The following is a 24,365-nucleotide window of genomic DNA, read 5'->3' as shown; positions in this document are numbered from 1 at the left end:
GGTGCCACCTCTTGTGGATATGGGGTAAGCAGGGAACCCCAACCCACAGGCTATTAAACCCAACAGGAACCCCAAACCAGAACTTCAGGTGTGATCAGCAGAGCCTGCACATTGAAGACTTGGGAGATGGTGGGCACTCATAGGGGACAAGGGTCCAACCTGTGAGCAGAGTGACCAGCAGAAGGAGTTTCATCCTGAGTGAGGGGAGGACTCAGTGACTTCTCTTTAGAGTCCTGTAGCTGTGCTCTGACAGTGTCCAGTCAGCACACGGGGCCTGTGACTACTGTGTGTGTAGCACAGAAGTAGAATATGTGAACCCTCACACACAGTCCCGACCTGCAGAGCTGCTGTAGATGGTGACAGAGCCTGAATCAGTGCTGTCCCAGAGACAGAGAAAGGGCTAGCTCAACACCCCAACCAAGTCAAGTGCAATGACTGGCAAAGGTCCAAATCCCTCCCCTGTGGATGCTTCGAGGTCATAAGAAGATCTAGACATTGCTCCTGGGCTTGGGTCTGAGGGATGCAGACAGAGACATATTGCCCCAGGCCGGAGTAGGTGGCCCCTACAATCCTGTTAACTGTATAAACTACATGCTAAGTCTGTCCCAAGAATCTGACACAGCCTATGAGGTAGATCCAGTACATACTCAATCTTTTATTAATTAACCAACTAATTAATGTGTGTTGTTTGTGTGAAAGAGACAGAGAGAGCACTTATGTGCACATGTGGAGGTCAGAGAAGATCTCTGTGGAGTCAGGTCTCTCCTTCCTCCTTTAAATCAGTTCCAAGAATAAACTCAGGTCAAGACACTTGGATTGTAGAATAGATCTTACTATCCTACAAACTTCATTAAAAACTAGAAATGGCTGGGCAGTGGTGGCGCACACCTTTAATCCCAGCACTCGGGAGGCAGAGGCAGGCGGATCTCTGTGAGTTAGAGGCCAGCCTGGGCTACCAAGTGAGTTCCAGGAGAGGCACAAAGCTACACAGAGAAACCCTGTCTCGGAAAACCAAAAAAAAATGTAGGCAGATGGAGGTGGTGGTGGTGGTGGTGGTGGTGGTGGTGGTGGTGGTGGTGGTAGTGGTGGTGGTGGTGGTGGTGGTGGTGGTGGTGGTTGAGTGCATGCCTTTAATGTCAACACTCAGGAGGGAGAGGCAGGTGAATATCTGAGTTTGAGCCTAGCCTGGTCTGAGAGTAAATTTAAGGACAGCCTGAGATACATCAAGAAACACTGTCTAAAAATTAAAAAACAAAAAAAATATAAAGACAGACAGACAGCAAATGCCTTCGAAACAGATGTGCCCACAGGCCAATATAATGCAGGCAATCCTTCAGGTGAGGCTCGCTCTACCCAGTGTGTGAAGCTGACAATCAACCGTTACAGGGCCTGGAGAGATGGCTCAGCACTTAAGAGCACTTTCTGCTCTTGCTGAGGACCAGAGGTCAATTCTCTGCACTCACATGGTGGCCTGTGAACAATGTCTGCAGGCCCAATGCTCTCTGGCCTCTGCGTTTGACCATCTGTCATGTACGCTGTAACTTAGCATACTAGCACCTCTTTTTCCCCAGTACTCACCTCTTCCCTGGATACAAACCATGTAGGGTGAGTTGAGTTGGTTTTCTGGATACTGAAGAGTCCTCTATGGTTCCAGCAGGACTCTGGACAGCCATTACCAGCTACTACCAGTCACTGCGCCTGTGCAGGCGACTCCAGCTGCACCTGTTGCCCACCAGGCCTGATCTTGAGAGGGGTGAGACCTGAGTTTGAGTCATGGGTGGGGATGAGGTTGGGGGTGAAAAGGTTGAAGACTTGGTAGCTGTTCACTAAAGGAAAGAGAAAACCACGTAGCCTTTAACCAATGAGACATTTCATTTCTAAATCCTGTTGATCAGGGAACCAGAGATTAACCCGGCTTCACCTGTGGGTTTAGGTGATAAAGAAAGGTACAGAAGAGGATGTTCTCTCTTTTGTTTCATGTAAAAAGTTAGGCTGCTGTGTGCTTTAATGGGACACTTATCCTGTGGTGTGTGTTTAGGCACAGAGAAGACTGGAAGGTCACCGGGCTGTAATCCTGCCTTCCCATCATTTACAGTCAGTCCAGTTTTCTATATCCCACTTTTTATGTGAGTTCACAGGAGAAGCGCTTTGAGTCCAATATTTTTGGGGACAAGATGTTCCTTTAGTGGCCCGGTGACACTGCTTCTTTCTCTCTTCTCTCCCCTCCTTCCTCTCTGTCTTCCCTTTCCTTCTCTCTTCACCCCTTCCCTCTGTTGTTTGTTTTGTGTTTACTCTTTTCCTCTTTTGTCACTTTGCTCTTTTAGGGACCCACTAGTCGGCTCCCACATAAATAATACACATGGAGACTTATTACTTTCAAACACCTGGTCTTAGCTTGACTTATTTCTAGCCAGCTTTCCTTAATTTAAATTATCCCATCTGCCTTATGCCTCTGGGCTTTTTCCTTTGCCACTTCTGTATATATTACTTTCACACTTAATCTGTGGCTAACATGTGGCTGGGTGGCTCAGTGGCTGGCCCCTAGCATCCTCTTCTCCTTGTTCTCTTGCTCCTTCTCCTTCTTCTTCCCTTCCTTCCAGATTTCTCCTTCTATATATTCTCTCTGCCTGCCAGACCCTCCTATCCTCTCCCCTGCCTTGCTATTGGCCAATCAGCTCTTTATTAGACCATCGGGTGTTTTAGACAGGCAAAAAACAAAGCTTCACAGAGTTAAACAAATGCAACATAAAAGAATGCAACACATCTTTGCATCATTAAAACAAACATTCTACAGCATAAACAAATGAAACACATCTTCAAAGAATATTCCACAACAGTTCCCCTTTTGTCTAAATAAAAATGTAAGGTTTTAAGCTTACCATAGATAAACTATATGCAACAAAGCAGTTATCAAGCAAGAATTACATTTACAATGTTCAGTCCATTTGTATTTAACAAATTCAGAGAAAACACTCCACCATCCATGCCGTTTAGTTACTCCAAAGTTTTATACCTAATTTACTTTCTATAATAATTAAGGAAAACTGCAGCTATAACTATCTAGTCTTCATCTCTATCCAAGAACTCTGAGTAAACAGGAAGTGCAGATCCCTAGGACACAACCAGTCCCCAGGAACATCCACCCAACTCTATCCCAGTTGCCTGCCAGCAGGCGAAACCCCTTCCAGAATGCCCCCCTCACCAAAACCCCCCACCGGACCCTGCAATCTATATGCCCTGCCCCCATACCCATCTGCCTGAGACCCCAGCAACTTCCTGAGGCATGGAAACCAAACTGCCAGCTCTCATTGGAGCAAGAGTTGAGTGATTCTGCTCATACCCAGAGAGTCCTGCCCCTAGGACACATCCCTGGGACACAACCAGACCCCAGGAACTCCTACCCAACTCTGTCCCAGTTCCCAGCCAGCAGGCAAAACTCCTACCAGAAGGCCCCCACTTCTCCAAACCCCCCACCAGACCTTGCAATCTACACACCCTGCCCCCTTACCCATCCGTCTGAGACCCCAGCAACATCCTGAAGCATGAAAACCAAACTGCCAGCTCTCATTGGATGAAGAGAGGAGGAGATGGGCAGATATCAAGGCAGAAGTACATACAACAACATAAAGAGCAATACAGCATCACCAGAACCTAGCCCTCCTCCAACAGCAAGACCTGAACATCACAATGTAAAAGAAGCAGAAGAAAGAGATGCTTAAGAATAGCATCATGAAGATGCTAGAGGTCTTTCAAGAAAAAAAATGAAAAATAAAATGGAGGAAAAGACAAACAAAAATTGGAAGAAATCAATAAATCCCTTAAATAAAGCCAAGAAAACCATGAAAAAGCTATTAAACAGGTGAGGGAAACAGTTTAAGACCTGAAAAGAGAAATAGAAACAATGAAGACAACACAAACAGAGGGAATGCTGGAAATAGAAAATCTGAGTAAATGAACAGGAAACACAGATGCAAGCATAACCAACAGAATACAAGAGATGGAAGAGAGAATCTCTGGTGTAGAGGATACAATAGAGGAAATAGTTTCATCAGTCAAAGAATACCAAAGCCAAAAATGTCATAACACAAAATGTCCAGGAAATCTGGGACACCATGAAAAGGCCAAACCTAAGAATAATAGAGATACAAGAAGGAGAAGAATACCAACTCAAAGGCACAGAAAATATATTCAACAAGATCATAGAAGAAAACTTTCCAAATTAAAAAGGAAACACCTATGAAGATAAAAGAAGCCTATAGAACACCAAACAGACAAGACCCCAAAAATGTCCCCTTGCCACATAATAATTAAACAACTAAACCTACAGAATACAGAAAGAATATTAAGAGCAGCAAAGGAAAAAGGCCAAGTGACTTATAAAGATAAACCCATCAGATTAACACTCTACTTCTCAATGAAGACTTTGAAAGCCAGAAGGACCTGGACAGATGTAATGCAGACACTAAGAGACCATGGATACCAGCCTAGACTAACATACCCAGCAAAACTTTCAATCACCATATACAGAGTGAACAAGACATTCCAAGACAAAACCAGATTTAAACAACACCTGTCCACAAATCCAGCCCTGCAGAAAGCACCAGAAGGAAAATTCCAACATAAGGAAGTCAGTTACACCCACAAAAACACAGGCAATAGATAACCCCACAGCAGTAAACCCCAAAGAAGAGAAATACACACACACACACTACCACCAAAAGGTAACAGGAACTAACAATCACTGGTCATTAATATCCCTTAATATCAATGGACTTAATTCACCTATAAAAAGACACAGGCTAACAGAATGGATATGAAAGCACGACCCATCTTTCTGCTGCATACAGTAAACACACTTCAATTTCAAAGATAGACACTACCTCAGAATAAAAGGCTGGGAATAGTCTTTCCAGTCAAATGGTCTTAAGAAGCAAACTTGTGTAGCCATCCTAATATCCAACAAAATAGACTTCAAGCTAAAATCAATCAAAAGAGATCAGGAAGGACATTACATACTCATCACAGGAAAGATCCACCAAGATGAAGTTTCAATTCTGAACATTTATTCCCCAAACACGAGGGCACCCACATTTATAAAAGAAACATTACTAAAGCTTAAATCACACATAAAACCCCACACATTAATAGTTGGAGACCTCAACACCCCTCTCTAACCACTGGTCAGGTCTACAAAATTGAAATTTGACTCAAATGGACTTAACTGATATCTACAAATCATTCCATCCTAACAAAAAAGAATAAACCTTCTTCTCAGCACCCCATGGAACTTTCTCTAAAATCGACCACATACTCGGCCACAAAGCAAATCTCAACAGATACAAACAACAAAATTGGAATAACTACCTGTATTCTATCAGACCACCATGGTATGAAGTTAAAATTCAAAGACAACAAACATTACAGAAAACCTACAATCAAATGGAAACTTAATAATGCTCAACTGAATCAAAATGGGTCAAGGAAGAAATAAAGAAAGAAACTAAAGACTTCCTAGAGATCAATGAAAATGAATATACCACATACCCAAACTTATGAGACACTATGCAAGCAGTGCTAAGAGGAAAATTCATAGCTCTAAATGCCCACATAAAGAAGTTGGAGACATCTCACACTAGTGACTTAACAGCACATTTGAAAGCCCTAGAAAAAGAAGAGACAAAGTCACCCAGGAGGAATAGACACCAGGAAATTATCTAATTGAGAGCTGAAATCAATAAAATAGAAACAAAGAGAATAATACAAAGAATAAATTAAACAAAGAGTTGGTTCTTTGAGAAAATCAACAAGATAGATAAGCCCTTATCCAAACTAACCAAAAGGCAGAGAGAGAGCATCCAAATTAGAAAAATTAGAAATGAAAAGGGAGACATAACAACTAACATTGAGGAAACTGAGAGAACCATCAGGTCATACTTCAAAAACCTGTGCTCCACAAAACTGGAAAATCTAAAAGAAATGAATAATTTTCTTAATAGGTACCACATACCTAAGTTAAATCAAGACCAGATAAACTATTTAAATAGACCAATAACCCCTAAAGAAATAGAAACAGTATTAAAAGTCTCCCAATCAAAAAAAAGCCCAGGACCAGATGGTTTCAGTGCAGAATTCTACCAGATCTTCAAAGAAGAGTTAATACCAATACTCTTTAAATTGTTCCACACAATAGAAACAGAAGGAACATTACCAAACTCCTTCTATGAGGCTACAATTACCCTGATTCCCAAGCCAAACAAAGATGTAACAAAGAAAGAGAACTACAGACCAATCTCCCTCATGAATATTGATGCAAAAATACTCAATAAAATACTGGCAAACAGATTCCAAGAACACATCAAAACAATTATCCACCATGATCAAGTAGGCTTCATCCCAGGGATGCAAGAGTGGTTTAACATACAAAAGTCTGTCAATGTAAACACCATATAAACAAACTGAAAGAAAAAAATGATCATCTCACTAGATACTGAAAAGGCCTTTGACAAAATCCAACACCCCTTCATGATAAAGGTCGTGGAGCGATCAGGAATACAGGGGACATACCTAAACATAATAAAGGCAATTTACAGCAAGCCAACAGCCAACATCAAATTAAATGGAGAGAAGCTCAAAGCGCTATCTCTAAAATCAGGAATAAGACAAGGCTGTCCACTCTCCCCATACTTATTCAATATAGTACTTGAAGTTCTAGCCAGGGCAACAACACAGCATAAGGAGATCAAGGGGATACAAATTGGAAAGGAAGAAGTCAAGCTTTCCCTATTTGCAGATGACATGATAGTATACATGAGTGACCCCAAAAATTCAACCAAGGAACTCATACAACTTATAAACACCTTCAGCAATGTAGCAGGATACAAGATTACTCAAAAAAATCAGTAGCCCTCCTATATACAAATGACAAACAGGCTGAAAAAGAAACCAGAGAAACATCACCCTTTACAATAGCCACAAATGATTAAAAAAATACCTTGGGGTAACTCTAACTAAGCAAGCAGAGAACCTGCATGACAAGAACTTTAAGTCCCTGAAGAAAGAAATTGAAGATGTCAGAAAATGGAAAGATCTCCCATGCTCATGGATAGGTAGGATTAACATAGCAAAAATGGCAATCTTACCAAAAGCAATCTACAGATTCAATGCAATCCCCATCAAAATCCCAACACAATTCTTCACAGACCTGGAAAGGACAATACTCAATTTCATATGGCAAAACAAAAAATCTAGGATAGCCAAAAGAATCCTGTACAAATAAAACAACCTCTGGAGGAATCACGATCCCTGACTTCCAGCTCTACTATAGAGCTACAGTAATAAAAACAGCCTGGTACTAGCATAAAAACTGACATGTGGACGAATGGAATCGAACTGAAGACCCCAACATTATTTCATACACCTATGAACATATGATTTTCGATAAAGAAGCCAAAACTGTACAGTGGACAAAAGAAAGCATCTTCAACAAATGGTGCTGGCATAACTGGATGTCAACATGTAGAAGACTGTAAATAGATTCATATCTGTCACCGTGCACATAACTTAAGTCCAAGTGGATCAAAGACCTCAACATAGATCCAGTTAATCTAAACCTGATGGAATAAAAAGTAGGAGGTAGTCTTGAATGCACTGGCACCAGACATCACTTCCTAAATATAACACCAGTAGTAGAGACACTGAGTGAAACAATTAATAAATGGGACCTCTTGAAACTGAGAAGCTTTTGTAGGGCAAAGGACATGGTCAATAAGACAAACCAACAGCCTACAGAAAGGGAAAAGATTTTCACCAACCCCACATCTGACAGAGGGCTGATATTCAGAATATATAAAGAACTCAAGAAACTAGACATCAGGGGTTGGGTATTTAGCTCAGTGGTGGAGCACTTGCCTAGAAAGTGCAAAGCCCTGGGTTAGGTCTGCAACTCTGGAAAAAAAAAAAGAAACTAGACATCAAAATTCCTAACAGTTCAATTAAAAAATGGGCTACAGAGCTAAACAGAGAATTCTCAACAGAAGAATCTCAATTGGCTGAAAGACATTTAAAGAATTGCTCAACATCCTTAGTTATCAGGGAAATGCAAATCAAAACAACTCTGAGATACCATCTTACACCCGTCAGAATGGCTAAGATAAAAAACACTGAAGACAGCTTATGTTGGAGAGGATATGGTGTGAGGGGAACTCTGCTCCACTGTTGGTGGGAATGTAAGCTTGTACAACCACTTTGGAAATCAATATGGCGCTTTCTTAGAAGATTGGGAATCAATCTCCCCCAAGATCCAGCTATACCACTCTTGGGCATATACCCAAGGAATGTTCAATCATACCACAAGAACACATGCTCAACTATGTTCATAGCAGCATTATTTGTAATGGCCAGAACCTGGAAACAACCTATATGCCCTTCAACTGAAGAATGGATAAAGAAAATGTCATACATATACACAACGGAGTACTACTCAGCAGAGAAAAACAATGACATCATGAGGTTTGCAGGCAAATGGATGGAACTAGAAAATATCATTCTGAGTGAGGTAACCCAGACTCAGAAAGACAAACATGGTATTTACTCACTCATAAGTGGATACTAGATGTAAAGTAAAGGATAACCAGACTGCAACTCACAACTCCAGGGAGGCTACCTAGTAAAGAGCACCCTGAGAAAGACACAGGGATCACCCAATGATAGAGAAATGAATGAGATCTACATGAGCAAACTGGGGGTGGGGGTGGGGTAATGGAGGGCAAGTGTCAGGGGAAAGAGAGCTTAGAGGAATGGGATGTTCCAGCTGGATCAGGAGCAGAGTGGGAGAAGGGGGAGGGAGATACCATGATGAATGAAGACCCCAGGGGAATAGGAAGAAGCAGAGTGCTAGAGAGGTCCCCAGAAATCCACAAAGATACCTCCACTGTAGACTACTGGCAATATTCAAGAGAGTGCCTGATCTGACCTGCTCTGGTGATCGGATGGCCAAACACCCTGGCTGTCATGATAGAACTCTCATCCAGTGTCTGATGGAAGCAGATGCAGAGATCCATGGCCAAGCCCCAGGTGGAGCTCCGGGAGCCTGATCGGCGAGAGAGAGTAGGGACTGTATCAGCGAGAGATATTGAGACCATGATTGGAAAAAGCATAGGGACAAATAGCCAAACTAGTGGAAGTACATGAACTGTGAACCAAGAGTTAGGAGCCCCCATGGAACTGGACCAGGCCCTCTGGAAATAAATGGGACAGTTGATTAGATTGAACTGTTTGGGAGGCCCCCAGGCAGTGGAGCTGGGACTTGTCCTTAGCACATGGGCTGGCTTTTTGGAGCCTGGGGCCTATGCTGGGACACTGCTCAGCCTTGGTGCAGGGAGGAGGGAACTGGACCTGCCTCTGCTGAGTCTACCAGGCTGGGATGACTCCACAGGGGAGACCTTGCCTTGGAGGAGGTGGGAATAGGAGGTGCATTTTGGAGGGAGTGCTGGGGGGATGGGAGGAGGGAGCATGGAGAATCCATGGCTGAAATGTGAAATCAAGTTAATTATAAAATAAAATATATATTAAAATTTTTCTTAAATAAAGAAAAAAGAATAATACCTTCTAATATTTCTCTCAGAAACATGTTCTAGTTTATGATTTGTTTCTGAGGTTGGAGGAATGTTCTTCTGAGTATTCCATTGTTTTAACAGATCACGGCCCCATAAATTCATATCTATGTTAGCCACATATGGCTTTAATTTTCCTCTCTGTCCTTCTACACCTATACATTTGAGCCATCTTGCACTCTGTTTCACTTGAGATAATGTTCCAATTCCTAACAGTTGAACGTTTACCTCCTGAAGAGGCCAATTTGGATGCTAAAATTCTGGTGCAATTATTGTCACATCTGCACCTGTGTCTACTAAACCATCCAAGAAAATTTCATTTATTTGTACTTTTAATTTTAGTCTTCGTTCATTTATAGACGTTTGCCAAAAAAAATTGCTTTATGGTTTCTCCTGAATTTTCTATTCTCTCTACCTCAGCTGTTCTATCACCCTGAGCAGCATGGTTCATTCCAATAGGCATTTGGTTATTTAATTGCTCTGAGTAGGGGTTTCTTCTATAACAGCAGGAAAGGTTTTGAATTGGATTTGCTGTGGGGGCCTGTATGAGGCCCTTCTGGGACTTTACCAATGACAGAGGCAAAAAATTACCTTGTCTGTCCCTTGTTGATCTACATTTGTTGGCCCAATGTTTACCCTCACCACACCTTCTGCATACTCCAGAAGGGAGAGGCATTCTGTTGCTGTTGTTCCTGGAATAAACATTCTTTCTAGGAATGCCATGTTTACATTCTCTTTTCAAATGACCTTGCTTTCCACACCCAAAACATCTGACATTCCTCAAACCTTTTGAAATTGCTTCTCCTATCCACATATCATCATGGCCATGAGATTCAACATTAATTGTGTCCCTGATCCAGTCCTCCAAGGGTGCATATCTTGCCTTTAATGGCCTTATTATTCTTTTGCATGCTGCATTTGAGTTCTCAAAAGATTCCATTATTATCTGACTAGCTTCTGAATCTGAGACCATTCTATTTAGTGCTGAAGACAGCCTTTGTAAAAAAAAAATCTGTGAAAGATTCTTTAAGGCCCTATATAACTTTTGTGAATTACTCAATTTTCTTTCCTATTTCCTCAATTCTGTCCCATGCATTCATGGCTGCTATTGGCATAGAATTAAGGTTTGGTTATCATATAAGCATTGTCTTTGTATTTCAGCATATTGGCCTTCTCCTAGAAGCTGATCCTTGGGAACTTTCCACACCCCTAGCTCTTCATTGACTTTCTATGGTCTTAGCCTCATATCTATACCACATGTGCCACTGCAACTGTGCTCTGGGTTTCAGGACAGCATTTACTAATTCTTTCCAGTCTTGGGGAATAATCCTACTACAAGTTGACCATGACTTTAACATTTGGTTACAAATGGAGAATGCATGCAATATGATCCTATAGCTTCCTTAAATCTCCTCAAATCTAACATTTCAACTGGAGTCCAATTAGTTTATACACACCCTTGATCAGGTAGTTGCCATATGGTTATCAGATAAATTAAGTTTGAATGTTTGAAAACAGGTTGTTTCTCTGTAACATTATAGTCCAATCCTGAAATAATTTCACCCTTAAATTCTTCTGTCTGAGTCTGAATTTCTCTATAATTCATTTTAACAGGTTTTCCTAAAGCTTTTACCTTGGCACTTAAATTGACCAATTGTTTTAATAATAAAATAAGGATAATTAAACCAATATGTATAATTGAAATTACATACATCCCATCAACATTAATCCTCTCATGTAATTGTTCCATTTTCAGATTGCCTAATGTTTTTATCAAACAAAGACCAATTTCCTTATTTTAAAGATATTTCCCATTTTTTTAAAGTGGGAAAATTTTTTCTCTTTTAAGTAGCTTCTCCCTTTAATATATCTGATATTTTAATTGACTTACCAAGTCTGTGTAGAACAATAGAAGTCCGAGGGAATTTGAAAACAGTTACCGAGAGTGATTGCAGTCTGAGGTGGGAATCGAAAGAGAGAGAGAGAGAGAGAGAGAGAGAGAGAGAGAGACAGAGAATCTACTACCTACCAGGAGAAGAGAAAAAAGCTAAAAGCCAAAGTCCAGCAACATGCTCCTGTAGAAGTAACCATCTTATTCAATAAGAAACACAGAACCAATGCAAAGATGAAAGCCCAAAATGCAATCCAGCTTTGGATCAATATGATCCACGTACACTTCATGTACTTTCTTTTCTACCAAGGCCAATTCTTTCTCAGCTTCAGGTGATAATTCTCTTGGACTATTTAAGTCCTTGTCACATTCTAAGGTTTTGAACAAATTATTCAGTTCATCATTTTTTACCCCAACAATAGTTTGTAGATGAGAAATGTCTCCAAATAATCTTTGAAAGTCATTAAGAGTCTGTAGTCTATCTCTCCTAATTTGCACCTTTTCGGATTTAATTTTTGTAGCTCTATTTTATATCCTAAATAATTAATAGAATCTCCTCTTTGTATCTTTTCAGGAGCAATTTGTAATCCCCAGCAAGGCAAAATTTTCTTTACTTCTTCAAACATTCTTTCTAAAGTATCTGCATTGGAGTCATCTAGTAAAATATCATCCATATAATGATAAATTATAGATTTAGGAAATTTTTTACATATCACTTCCAATGGCTGTTGTACAAAATGTTGGCACAAAGTCGGGCTATTCAACATTCCCTGTAGGAGGACCCTCCACTGAAATCTTTTAACTGGTTGAGAATTATTATAAGTAGGCACTGTGAAAGCAAATCTTTCTCTGTCTTTTTCTTGTAAGGGTATTGAAAAGAAACAGTCTTTTTAAATCAATAACTATGAGAGGCCATCCTTTTGGTAACTGAGTAGGAAAAGGAATTCCAGATTGTAGAGAGCCCATTGGCTGGATTACTTTGTTAATTGCTCTAAGGTCTGTTACCATTCTCTATTTACCAGATTTCTTTTTAATAACAAATACAGGAGAATTCCAAGGGCTGGTTGATTCTTCAATATGCTGAGTATTTAACTGTTCTTCTACCAGCTCTTCTAAAGCGTGGAGTTTCTCTGTTGTCAAAGGCCACTGCTGAACCCATACAGGCTTGTCTGTTAACCATTTTAAAGGAAGAGCTGTTGGTGTTTTTGGAAGATTATCAGTTGTGCCCTGTTCTTGTATAATATGGATGGCTGGTGACCACTCATTAGAATAATATCTTCTAATATTTCTCTCAGAAACATATGCTAGTTTATGATTTGTTTCTGAGATTGGAGGGATGTTAATCTGAGTATTCCATTGTTTCAACAAGTCTCAACCCCAGAGGTTCATAGCTATGTTAGCCATATATGGTTTTAATTTTCCTCTCTGTCCTTCTACACCTATACATTTGAGCCATCTTGCACTCTGTTTCACTTGAGATAATGTCCCAATTCCTAACAGTTGAACATTTACCTCCTGAAGAGGCCAAGTTGGATGCCAAAATTCTGGTGCAATTATGGTAACATCCACACCTGTGTCTACCAGACCAGAAAACAAAACACCATTTATTTTTATTGTTAATTTTGGTCTTTGTTCATTAATAGAAGTTTCTCAAAAAATTTTCTTTATGTTTCTTCCTGAATTTTCTATTCTCTCTGTTTCATCATCCTGACCAGCATGATTTATTCCAATAGGCGTTTGGTTATTTAATCACTCAGAGCAGGGATTTCCTCTATGGCTGCAGGAAAGGTTTGAACTAGATTTGCTATGGGGGCCTGCCTGAGGCCCCTCTGGGAGTTTCCCGAAGACTGAGGCAAAGGATTACCCTGTCTGTCCTTTGTTCATCTACATTCGTTGGTCCAGTGTTTTCCCTTACCACACCTTCTGCATGCTCCAAAAGGAAGGGGCATTCTGTTGCCATTGTTCTTTGAAGAAACATTGTTTCTAGGAATGACCTGTTTACAGTCCCTTTTCAGATGTCCCTGCTTTGCACATCCAAAACATCTAACAATTCTCAAACCTTTTGAAATTTCTTCTCCTACCCACATATCATCATGGTCATGAGCCTCTAATCCAATCTTCCAAAGGTGCAGATCTTGCCTTTAACAGCCTGATTATTCTTTTGCATGCTGCATTCACGTTCTCAAAGGCCAAAGATTCAATTATTATCTGACTAGCTTCTGAATCCGGGACCATTCTCTTTACTGCTGAAGCCAGTCTTTGTAAAAAATCTGTGAAAGATTCTTTGGGGCCCTGTATAACCTTTGCAAATGACTCCATTTTCTCTCCTCATTCCTCAACTCTTTCCCATGCATTCAAGGCTGCAGTGTGACATAGAATTAGGGTTTGGACATCACATAAACATTGTGTTTGAAGCCGGGCGGTGGTGGCGCACGCCTTTAATCCCAGCACTCGGGAGGCAGAGGCAGGCGGATCTCTGTGAGTTCGAGGCCAGCCTGGTCTACCAAGTGAGTTCCAGGAAAGGCGCAAAGCTACACAAAGAAACCCTGTCTCGAAAAAACCAAAAAAAAAAAAAAAAAAAAAAAAACATTGTGTTTGTACTGAAGCATATTGGCCTTCTCCAACAAGCTGATCCTGGAAGACTTGTATTCCTTTATCCCTCCATTGTTTTTTATGTTTTTAGCCTCCTCTTTGAACCACATTTGCCACTGGAGCCTCTGTCCGGGTTCCAGAACAGCATGTGCCAGCTCCCGCCCATCCTGTGGTATAATCCTATTATAAGTTGACCAGGTGTTTAACATTTGCTTTACATATGGGGAATGCATGTCATAAGATACTATTGCTTCCTTAAACCTTCATAAATCTAACATTTCAATTGGAGTCCAAATATTTTGTGTATTCACTTGATCAGGTAACTGCTGTACAGTTACCGGATAAATTAAGGGTGAGTGTATGAAAACAGGCTTTCTTTCTGTAACCATATGATCCAATCTTGAAATAACTTCACTGTTAATTTCTTCTGTCTGAATTTGAATTTCTCTATAATTCATTTTAACAGGTTTAACAGGTTTTTCTAAATCTTTTATCCTGGCACTTAAATAAACTATCTTTTTAAATAGTAAAATGAGGACAAGAAAAGTAATAAAGTGGATAATTCCATCAACATTAATCTTATCATATAGTTGTTCCATTGTCAGACCACCTAAAATTTCAAACAAAGCCCAATTTTCTTCCAGTGTACACATAAAACCCATTTTTTTTAGTGTGGAAAAAAATTTCTCTTTTAAATAGTTTCCTTTAAAATATCTGATATCTTAATTGACTTACCAAGTCTGCATAGAACAGTAGAAATATGAGGGAATTTCAAAACAGCCACCTAGTGTCCGAGGTATGAATCCAGAGAGAGAGAGAGAGAGAGAGAGAGAGAGAGAGAGAGAGAGAGAGAGAGAGAGAGAGAGAGAAAGCAAGAAAGCATAGCCACAAGTTCTGGCTAAAAGCTTAAATCCAGCCACATATTCCCACTTGAGCCGAGTCAAGCCTAGGCTCCGGCTTCCTTAAGCTCCAACCACGTTGGCTTTACAGGCAGGGCCCTGTTCGGCAGGCCTGAGTTGTTTGTAGCACCAGCTTTAAGCAAGTAGCTCCAGCTGTGGATAATGCTTGGGGGTCAGTCCATCCTGAGACCTAAGCCGACCTGGGCCCAAGCTAGGGAGCCAGGCTGCCCAGGGGGGAAACCGGACCTGCCGCCAAGCCAAGCCAAGCGGTTTTAATGGATTCTTGCCACGTTGGGCACCAAATGTAGAAGTAACCATCTTATTCAATAAGAAACACAGAACCAATGCAAAGATGAAAGCCCAAGAGGTCAGAGCTAAGAGCCTTACCCTTCACTTTGTAGCTATCCTCTTCAGCCAAGAGAGCTACTTCCTGTGTGTTTGTCTTTATAAAGACTTTCTGTTCTGCCTTCTCACTGGTTGTAAACCCAACCACATGACCGCTTCGTCACTGCCTGTCTGTACAGACCTCCAGGTCTTCTATGGTTGGTATTGAGATTAAAGGCGTGTGTCTCCAATGCTGGCTGTATCCTTGAACATACAAAGATCCGCCTAGCTCTGCCTCCCAAGAGCTGGCATTAAAGGCGTGCACCACTACCGCCTGGCTTCTGCGATGGCTTGCTATTATCTCTGACCCCAAGGCAACTTTATTTATTAATGTACAAATAAAATCACATTTCAGTACAAATAAAATATCACCATATGCTCCAGTCTGAGCCATTTTGGGCCTGAGCCGCTTGTAGCTCCAGCTCCTTTAAGCTCCCGCCACCTGAGTTGGAGATCTGGCCACAAGTAGCTTCAGCTTCGTGTAGCCAGACCACTTGTAGGATTGGTCAAGTGCAGCTCTAAGTGCAGCTCTGACTGCGTGCAGCAAGACCGCTTGTACCTCTGTCTGGGCCTGGAGCCTGTAACTGGCCTGAAAGAACACTGATGGGTTTTTAATGGACTCTTGCCACATGGGAGCCAATTATAGCCAAATATCTAAATGGTCTTATTAAATAAGAAACAGAGCAAAATACAGAGGCAATAGCTAAAGAGATCAGAGCAAATAGCCACAATTAGCCTTAGCATACCACCACACTGTAGCTTCCACAGAGAGAGAGCCTCTTCCTGTCCAGACTGAGCTTCCGTTGCCCTGTTGTTCTGCCCTCTCACCATCTCCAAGCCCAGCCACATCACTTCGTCACTGCCCTATTGGTGAAATTATTAAGGCCACTCCACGTAGTTAAAAGGAAGATTTATTTAGTGGGTAACTTACAAATGAAGGGATAGGGAGGCCGCGGGGTCTGGAGAAGGTATATTGCAGTCCAGTGGTGTTCTCTGGACCTCTGCTTGGTCAACCTCCACCATCCAAAGTCCAGGAACAGAGAGAGAGTTTGCCCATCCGGATCTCAGGTCTCCAGGGGTCCTCCCTTGGCCCTGCCTTGTAGGCATGACAGTTGCCAAAGCCTCAGTGGGGGTTGGAACTTCCAGATCAAAGCTGGAAAGGCTACCCACTACACTGCCCATCCACACAGACCTCCAGGTCTCCATGGTTGGCACCAGGACCAAAGGCACCTGTCACCACACTTGGCTGCATCCCGGACCACACAGAGACTCTGCCTGCCACATGATGGAATCAAGGGCATGTGCCACCTCTGCCTGACCTCCATTCCTGGATTGCTTTGACCTCCAATCACCAGGCAACTTTACCTATTAACAGACAAATAAAGTATCACATTTCAGCACCAGCAAAACATCACCACACACTATTCCTGAGCAGGACACTCTGGCTGCAGCTGTTACTCACCAGACCTGACCTTGGGAGGGTCAAGGCCTGAGCTTTGGGACTCCAATGGGGATGGGGTTGGGTGAGAAAGATGGAAGACTGGGCAGCTGTTCACTAAAGGAAAAGAGTGACTGACAACCATGCAGCCTTTAACCAGCCAATGAGACAGGTTATTGCTAATCCTGGTTGACCAGGGAACCAGGGATTAACCTGGCTTTACCTTCAGGGTCTCATGATAGAGAAAGGTAGAGAAGAGGATGTGTCCTGTTTTCTTTGTTCAAAAAGTTAGGCTGATGTACGCTTTACTGAGACAATTATGCTGTGGTGTGTGTTAAGGCACAGTGAAGACTGGAAGTCCACCAGGATATAATCCTGCCTTCAGGTCATTTATAGTTGGTCCAGTGTGGTTTCCTATATCCAACTCCTTTTCTTTATCTCCAAGATTTACTTATTTATTTATTATGTGTTCAGAATATATGCCTGCAGGCCAGAAGAAGGCACCAGATCTCTTATAGATGGTTTGTGAGTCACCATGTGGTTGCAGGGAATTGGACTCACGACCTCTGGAAGAGCTGCTAGTGCTCTTAACCTCTTAGCCATCTTTCCAGCCCCTGTATGCTATTTCTCATGATGAGTGCACAGCACAAGTGTTTGAGTTCAGTTCTTTGGGGGAGGGGGCTCTTTTTTTTGAGACAGAGTTTTCTATAGCTTTGGAGTCTGAACTGGAACTGGCTCTATAAACCTGGTTGGATCCAACTTGCAAAGATCTGCCAATCTCTGCATCTACAGTGCAGGGAATAAAGGCCTGCATGGACACCACCCAGCGAATCCAGTATTTTTAGAGCAAGATGTTTGCTTTAGTGCCCTTGTGACACTGCATCTTTCACTCTCCACTCCCCTCCTGTCTTTCTTTCCTCCCCGCCACCCTACCCTTCTTTCCTTTTAAAAGCTGCCCATCTCTACTCAAGCCTAGGTGAAACCCTAGCCTTAGCCAGCAGTGGGATTCATCACAGCTCTAGCTGAGACTTTGAACCAGAGAAGCAGCCAACACTTCCTCATTGTTTTACACTGGAAGAATTAGAAGGAATCTGTTGTATGGCCATGCACAGCTCACAGACAAGGACAATGGTCAGATCATCAAATGTCAGCATTTGATACAACAAACTGTTCATCAGCTGAGGAGTAGGTAAATGACCAAGATTCAGTCTGCAGTGGGATACTCGGTCACCATTAAAATGAAGGAGAAGCCAGGTACAGTGGGACATACACAATATAATCACAGCACTCTGGATGCTGATGCAGGTGAATATCTGAGTTCAAACCAGGATGGTCTGTAGAGTGAATTTCAAACCAGCCATCACTTTCAAAGAAACCCTCTCATGTAAAAATGCCAGGAAAAAAATAGAATTGCAGCCATAAACAAGAACTTCAGGTGTGACAATTGGGAAACTGTGCATTGAAGACAAGGGACATGGGGGCACTCAGAGGGGACAAGGGTCCTACCTGTGAGCAGAGTGACCAGCAGAAGGAGGTTCATCCTGACCTGTGGAGGTCAGAGAAGAACTCTGTGAAGTCAGGTCTCTCCTTCCTCCTTTAAATGGGTTCCAAGAATCAAACTAAGGTCAAGAGACTTGTATTGTAGGATAGATCTTACTAACCTACAAACTTCATTTTAAAACTAGAAATGTAGGCAGGTGGTAGTGGTGGTGGTGGTGCATGGCTTTAATGTCAACACTCAGGAGGCAGAGGCAGGCGAATATCTGAGTTTGACACTAGTCTGGTCTCAGAGTGAATTTAAGGACAGCACGAGATACATCAAGAAACACTGTCTAAAAGGAAAAAAGAAAGACAGACAGCAAATTCCTTCACAGCAGATGTGCCCACAGGTCAATATGATGCAGGCAATCCTTCAGCTGAGGCTCTCCCTACCCAGTGTGTAAAGCTGACAGTCATCTATTACAGAGGCTGGAGAGATGGTTCAGTACAGAAGAGCACTTTCTGCTCTTGCTGAGGACCAGGCTTCAATTCTCAGCAATCACATGGTGGCTTGTGAACAATGTCTGCTGGTCCAACGCCCTCTGGTCTCTGCATTTGACCATCTGTTATGTACCCTGTAACTTACCATCCTAGAATCTCTTTTTCCCCCACTACTCACCTCTTCCCCGGATAAAAACCTTGTAGGGGTGAGTTGAATTAGTTTTCCCCATACTCAAGAGCCCCCCTACCCTCCCAGCAGGACTCTGGACAGCCATTACCAGCTACTACCAGTGACTACATCTGGATAAGCTGCTCTAGCTGCACCTGTTGCCCACCAGGCCTGAACTTGAGAGGGGTGAGAACTGAGTTTGAATCACAGGTGGGGATGAGGTTGGGGTGAAAAGGATGAGGACTGGACAGCTGTTCACTAAAGGAAAGTGAAAACCATGTAGCCTTTAGCCAATGAGACATCTCATTTCTAAATCCTGTTGATCAGGGAACCAGAGATTAACCTGGCTTCACCTGTGGGGTTGGGTGATAGAGAAAGGTAGAGAAGAGGATGTGCTCTGTTTTGTTTCTTGGAAAAAATTAGGCTGCTGTGTACTTTACTGGACAATTATTCTGTGCTGTGTGTTTAGGCACAGAGAAGACTGGAAGGTCACTGGTATAAGAAAACTGCAAAACGTCTGTGTTTGGTGTCCCGGGTTTCAGCACCAATATTAGTAAACTGATGGCTGAAACTGTGAGGAGACAGTTCAGCCCTAGAGGGCAAGGTATCCCAGACACCTCGAGCTACTTAGGACAAGAGATCTGCTCTGAAGGTGTCCCAGACACCTGGAGCTGTTTAGCACAGCTCTCATGGTTGAGACTGCAAAGAAACAGCCCAACCTTGGAAAGGAAGGTTTTCTGACTTCTCGGGAGAGTCAAGCCTGGAACTGCTTGGTTCCACTCTGGCTCAGGTCCCAAACACAGGCTGTGTTTCTTTCCCTGGTCCTGAGCCCTAGGGCCAGGATTCTACTGTCCTGCTCTGTCAGGTTGATTTCACAAGTCAGTTGGACAGGGGCAGAGATGGCTCTGATCTGAGCTAAACTGTGTTTTTCTCACTGGCCTTATCTGAGCCATCCTTCCCTAATTCTGGACTCCAGGTTCAGGGTGGGTTTCTCTAGCCAGCCCCTTTTCCCTACAACCGGGATGTAAGCCTGCCTTTGAATCATTTATGGTCAGTCTAGTTTGGTTTCCTATATCTACTTCTTATGATGAGCTCACAGCAGAAGGGCTTTAAGTCCAATATTTTTAGGACCAAGATGTTCCTTTAGTGCCCATGTGACACTGCTTCTTTCTCTCTTCTCTCCCCTCCTACCTCTCTGTCTTCCCTTTCCTTCTCTCTTCACCCCTCCCCTCTGTTGTTGTTTTTAACCCTTTTGTCACTTGCTCTTTTGGGGACCCACTACTCAGCTCCCAAATAAATACAAATAATATACACAGAGACTTATTATTACTTATGAATGTCTGGCCTTAGCTTGGTTTATTTATAGCCAGCTTTCCTTAATCTAAATTATCCCATCTGCCTTTTGCCTCTGGGATTTTTCCTTTGCTACTTCTGTATATCTTACTTTCACACTTACCCTATGACTGACATGTGGCTGGGTGCCTGGGTGGCTTGGCCCCTAGCATCCTCTTCTCCTTGTTCTCTTGCTCATTCTCCTTCTTCTTCCCTTCCTTCCAGATTTCTCCTCTCTTTATTCTCTCTGCCTTCCAGACCCTCCTATCTTTTCTCATGCCTTGCTATTGGCCAGTTCTTTATTAGATGTTTTAGGCAGGCAAAAAACAAAGCTTCACAGAGTTGAACAAATGCCACATAAAAGAATGCAACACATCTTTGCATTATTAAAACAAACATTCTACAGTATAAACATATGTAACACATCTTCAAAAAATATATAACAATAGTTCCCCCTTTTGTCTAAATAAACAGGAAAGATTTTAAGCTTACCATAGGTAAAATGTATACAACAAAGCAGTTATCAAGTAAGAATTACATATACAATGTTCAGCCCATTTGTATTTAGCAAATTCAGAGAAAACACTCCACCATCATGCCATCTTAGTTACTCCAAAGTTCTATACCTAATTTACTTTCTATCATAATTAAGGAAAACTGCAACTATAACTATCGAGCCTTCCACTCCATCCAAGACCCCTGAGTAAACAGGAAGTGCATTGAAAGCAACTTTCAAATCTCTAGAAGTGACAGAGACACCTGACTGCCTGGACAGTCACTCTAAATTCCTGTTCAATTGTTGTACCCAGATTTCCCCAAGGACCACCAAGGCCTCAAATCAGACAAAAAAGTTAAGAGTCTTTTTTATTTTGAGTTTTCTTGGAACTCTCCATCAGTCTGACTCAGCAACAGAACAAGAGAGACCCTGAGTAACAATGGGGCAGGGTTTTCAAAGCAGGGTGGAGTTGGGGGTCTACAGACTACATAGGAATAGACTCATGATTGGTTCATGCAAGTAGCAACATGTTAGTAACATTTAATTGGGTAGAGTGAGTTGAGGATTAACATTATCCATTTGGGGGCAGGCCTGGACAAGTTGCAGGCTTTGTCCTTCAGCTGCCATGGAGAGATGCTGGCCTAGCAAGTACTGACTGTGGGGGTGGACTCAGTGGCTCAGGCTCTGTCCGTGTCTCATTCACATAGCTCTAAGTTGGTGAGGGGTCACAGACAGTGAACAATTGGCTGATCCTTGAGTGGTCGGAGTAGGTACAGAAAAGGAGCTACTGCAAGGACTATGTCTTTTGTTCATGGCCCTCCCAGAAATTGCTTGCTCAACTCTCAGGACACTGAAATTGAGGCCTGATGTCTGAGAGAAGACTAAGTAGCCTGTTGTGGTGTCTTCTGGTCCTTTCAAAGGTTTGTGCATCCATCTTCAGGCTACAGGTCCGAGTATCTGGCAGACTTTTCAGTGTAGCAAAAAACTTGAAAGTCTGTCCTGCCTCCCACTGGCAAAGTCTGTCAGTTGCTTTCTTCTGGGTCCTGTAGAATGTCTGGCAGACTCCTCTGGGAAGCAGGAACCCTGGAGGACCATCCTGCCTTGCTTTGACAAAGTTCAGCAGTCACTTTCAGGTGGGTCTTGCATGGCCAGTTTATACAACATACAGTCAAGCAGTCAAAGCAAAAACAATTACTTGTCCAAATGGCTAGCTTTGCCACACTGAAGACAAACTCCTATGAACTTCTTTGATACTTATCATTTTCTCTGAAGTAAATTAGTGCTGCCAGGAGCAGATGTGTCTTATTGTCATGAAAAGCCTTAGGGAGTTAAACATCTTAAATGCCATATTCTGTATATCTTCAAACTGTTTGAAAGTCATCTGTCTAATATATACCTATTTAACCTTGAGAACATACCTAATGTGACTCCAAATTTGATTATTATAGATAAACTACCAACTTTATTTCCTTGATTTTTTTTTTTTTTTTTTTTTTTGGTTTTTCGAGACAGGGTTTCTCTGTGTAGCTTTGCGCCTTTCCTGGAACTCGCTTTGGAGACCAGGCTGGCCTCGAACTCACAGAGATCCGCCTGCCTCTGCCTCCCGAGTGCTGGGATTAAAGGCGTGCGCCACCACCGCCCGGCTTATTTCCTTGATTTTTTTTAACTTTTCAAGACAGGGTTTTTCAGTGTAGTTTTGTGACTGTCTTGGAACTCACTTTGTAGGCCAGGCTGGCCTCAAACTCACAGAGATTCACCTGCCTCTGCCTCCCGGGTGCTGGGACTAAAGGTGTGCCCCCCACCACCCTTCCCAAGACTTTATTTTTAAACTATTCACTTTTTTCTGTGGATATACCTTTTTTCTTGTCTTAAACCTACACACATTACTAAACACACTGGAAGTGTTCAGAGGTTTTACATCTGGATCTCTTTTACTTCATTTCTTTTAGACTTTTGAGTCGCCCAGAGCAAAAATCTGCTAAGTAGTGAGGCTAGGATCTCCATGATGCTCTAGCAACTGGCTCTACCTGCTTCTCCATTCATGAGAGACGAGCTTAAAGGTCTTGGCCTGATACCAGAGATTCATCTGACCAGGAACTGCATTCAACCTTTCTAGAGCTCGAGAATGCCAAATGCCAATGCTTGCACTGGGGCAGGCGTTTTTACTTAGTTTTTCTTCCTACTTAACAGACTGGTTGCTCAAGAGTTCACTGTCCCATAGAAACCCTTAAAGGAGACCGATCGTATTTTTTTTATTTTTTTCAGAACTTTCTCAGGCCCCATGTAAATACGGCCCATGGTAGTACTCCAAAATGTTGTTCTTGTTGTTTACTCTTTTATGTTTCGGTTCTTTGCTCTTTTGGGGGCCAACCACCCAGCTCCTTATAAACAATATACCAAGACTTACTGTTACTTATAAATGCCCAGCCTTAGCTTGGCTTATTTGTAGCCAACTTTCCTTAATGTAAATTATCCAATCTACCTTTTGCCTCTGGGCTTTTTCCTTTACTTACATCTGTATATCTTACTTTCACACATACTCAGCGGCTGGCCCCTAGCGTCCTCCTCTCCCTGTTCTCCTGTTCCTTCTCCTTCTTCTCACCCCAACCAGATTTCTCCTCTATTTATTCTTTCTGCTTGTCAGCCCTGCCTAGCCTTTCTCCTGCTTCACTAATGGCCATTCAGCTCTTTATTAGACCCTCAGGTGTTTTAGACAGGCACAGTAACACAGCTTCACAGTGTTAAACAAATACAACATAAAAGAATACGACACAATGCAGAGTACTAAGCACAGTAGAATCACAGACTGGAAGCAGATGCAGAGATCCACAGCCAAGCACCAGGCTGAGCCCCAGGAGTCCAGTCAAAGAAAGGGAGGAGGGATTCTATGAACAAGAGGGGTCAAGATCATGATGGGGATATTATCTACAGAGACAACTGAACCAAGATGGTAGGAACTGACACACTTTAGACTGACAGGTATGGAACCTGCATGGGACTGAACTAGGCCTCTGCATACAGGAGACAGTTGTGTAGCTTGGTCTGTTTGAGGGGCCCCTGGCAGTGGGATTAGGATCTACCCCTGGTGCATTAGCTGGCTATTTATAGCCCATTATCTATGGTGGGACAACTTGCACATCCTTGATGCAGGGGCAGGTGGCTTGACCCTTCCTGAACTGAACGGATCAGGTTTTGCTGACTCCCCCTGGAGGCCTTACCCTATTGGAGGAGGGGAAGGAGGGTCAGTCAGCAGAGCAGGTGGGGTTACAAAGAGTGGGAGGAAAGATGAGAGGCAGACCTGTGGTTGGTATGTAAAATGAATAAAAAAATGTCCAAAATGTTTAAATAAATAAAACATAAAAAAGAATGCAACACGTCTTTATATCTAACACAAATGTTGCACAGCATAAACAAATGTAACACATCTTCAAATAATATTCCACAACACCCCTCCCCTCCTTTCCTGTACCTCTCCCTGCCTCAGCTCTCCCTCTCCATCCCTTTTCTGTCCCCTCTAATCCCTGATTATCTTGAACAGGCTTCTCGTTTTTTTGGTTGTTTGCTTTTTGAGAC

At 42.4% G+C, this 24,365-nt stretch overlaps 1 protein-coding gene across 1 annotated transcript in view; it reads right to left on the bottom strand.

The window, feature by feature from the left end:
- Positions 1-24,365, bottom strand: part of LOC143270612 (phospholipase A2-like) — a 326,364-nt gene that overhangs the window by 280,254 nt on the left and 21,745 nt on the right. The window lies entirely within an intron of this gene.

Source organism: Peromyscus maniculatus, chromosome 23 (genome assembly GCF_049852395.1).
Source record: "Peromyscus maniculatus bairdii isolate BWxNUB_F1_BW_parent chromosome 23, HU_Pman_BW_mat_3.1, whole genome shotgun sequence".
Taxonomy (NCBI): Eukaryota; Metazoa; Chordata; class Mammalia; order Rodentia; family Cricetidae; genus Peromyscus; species Peromyscus maniculatus.
Note: the sequence above shows the minus strand (reverse complement) of the source record. Positions and strands in the feature narration are given on the sequence as shown.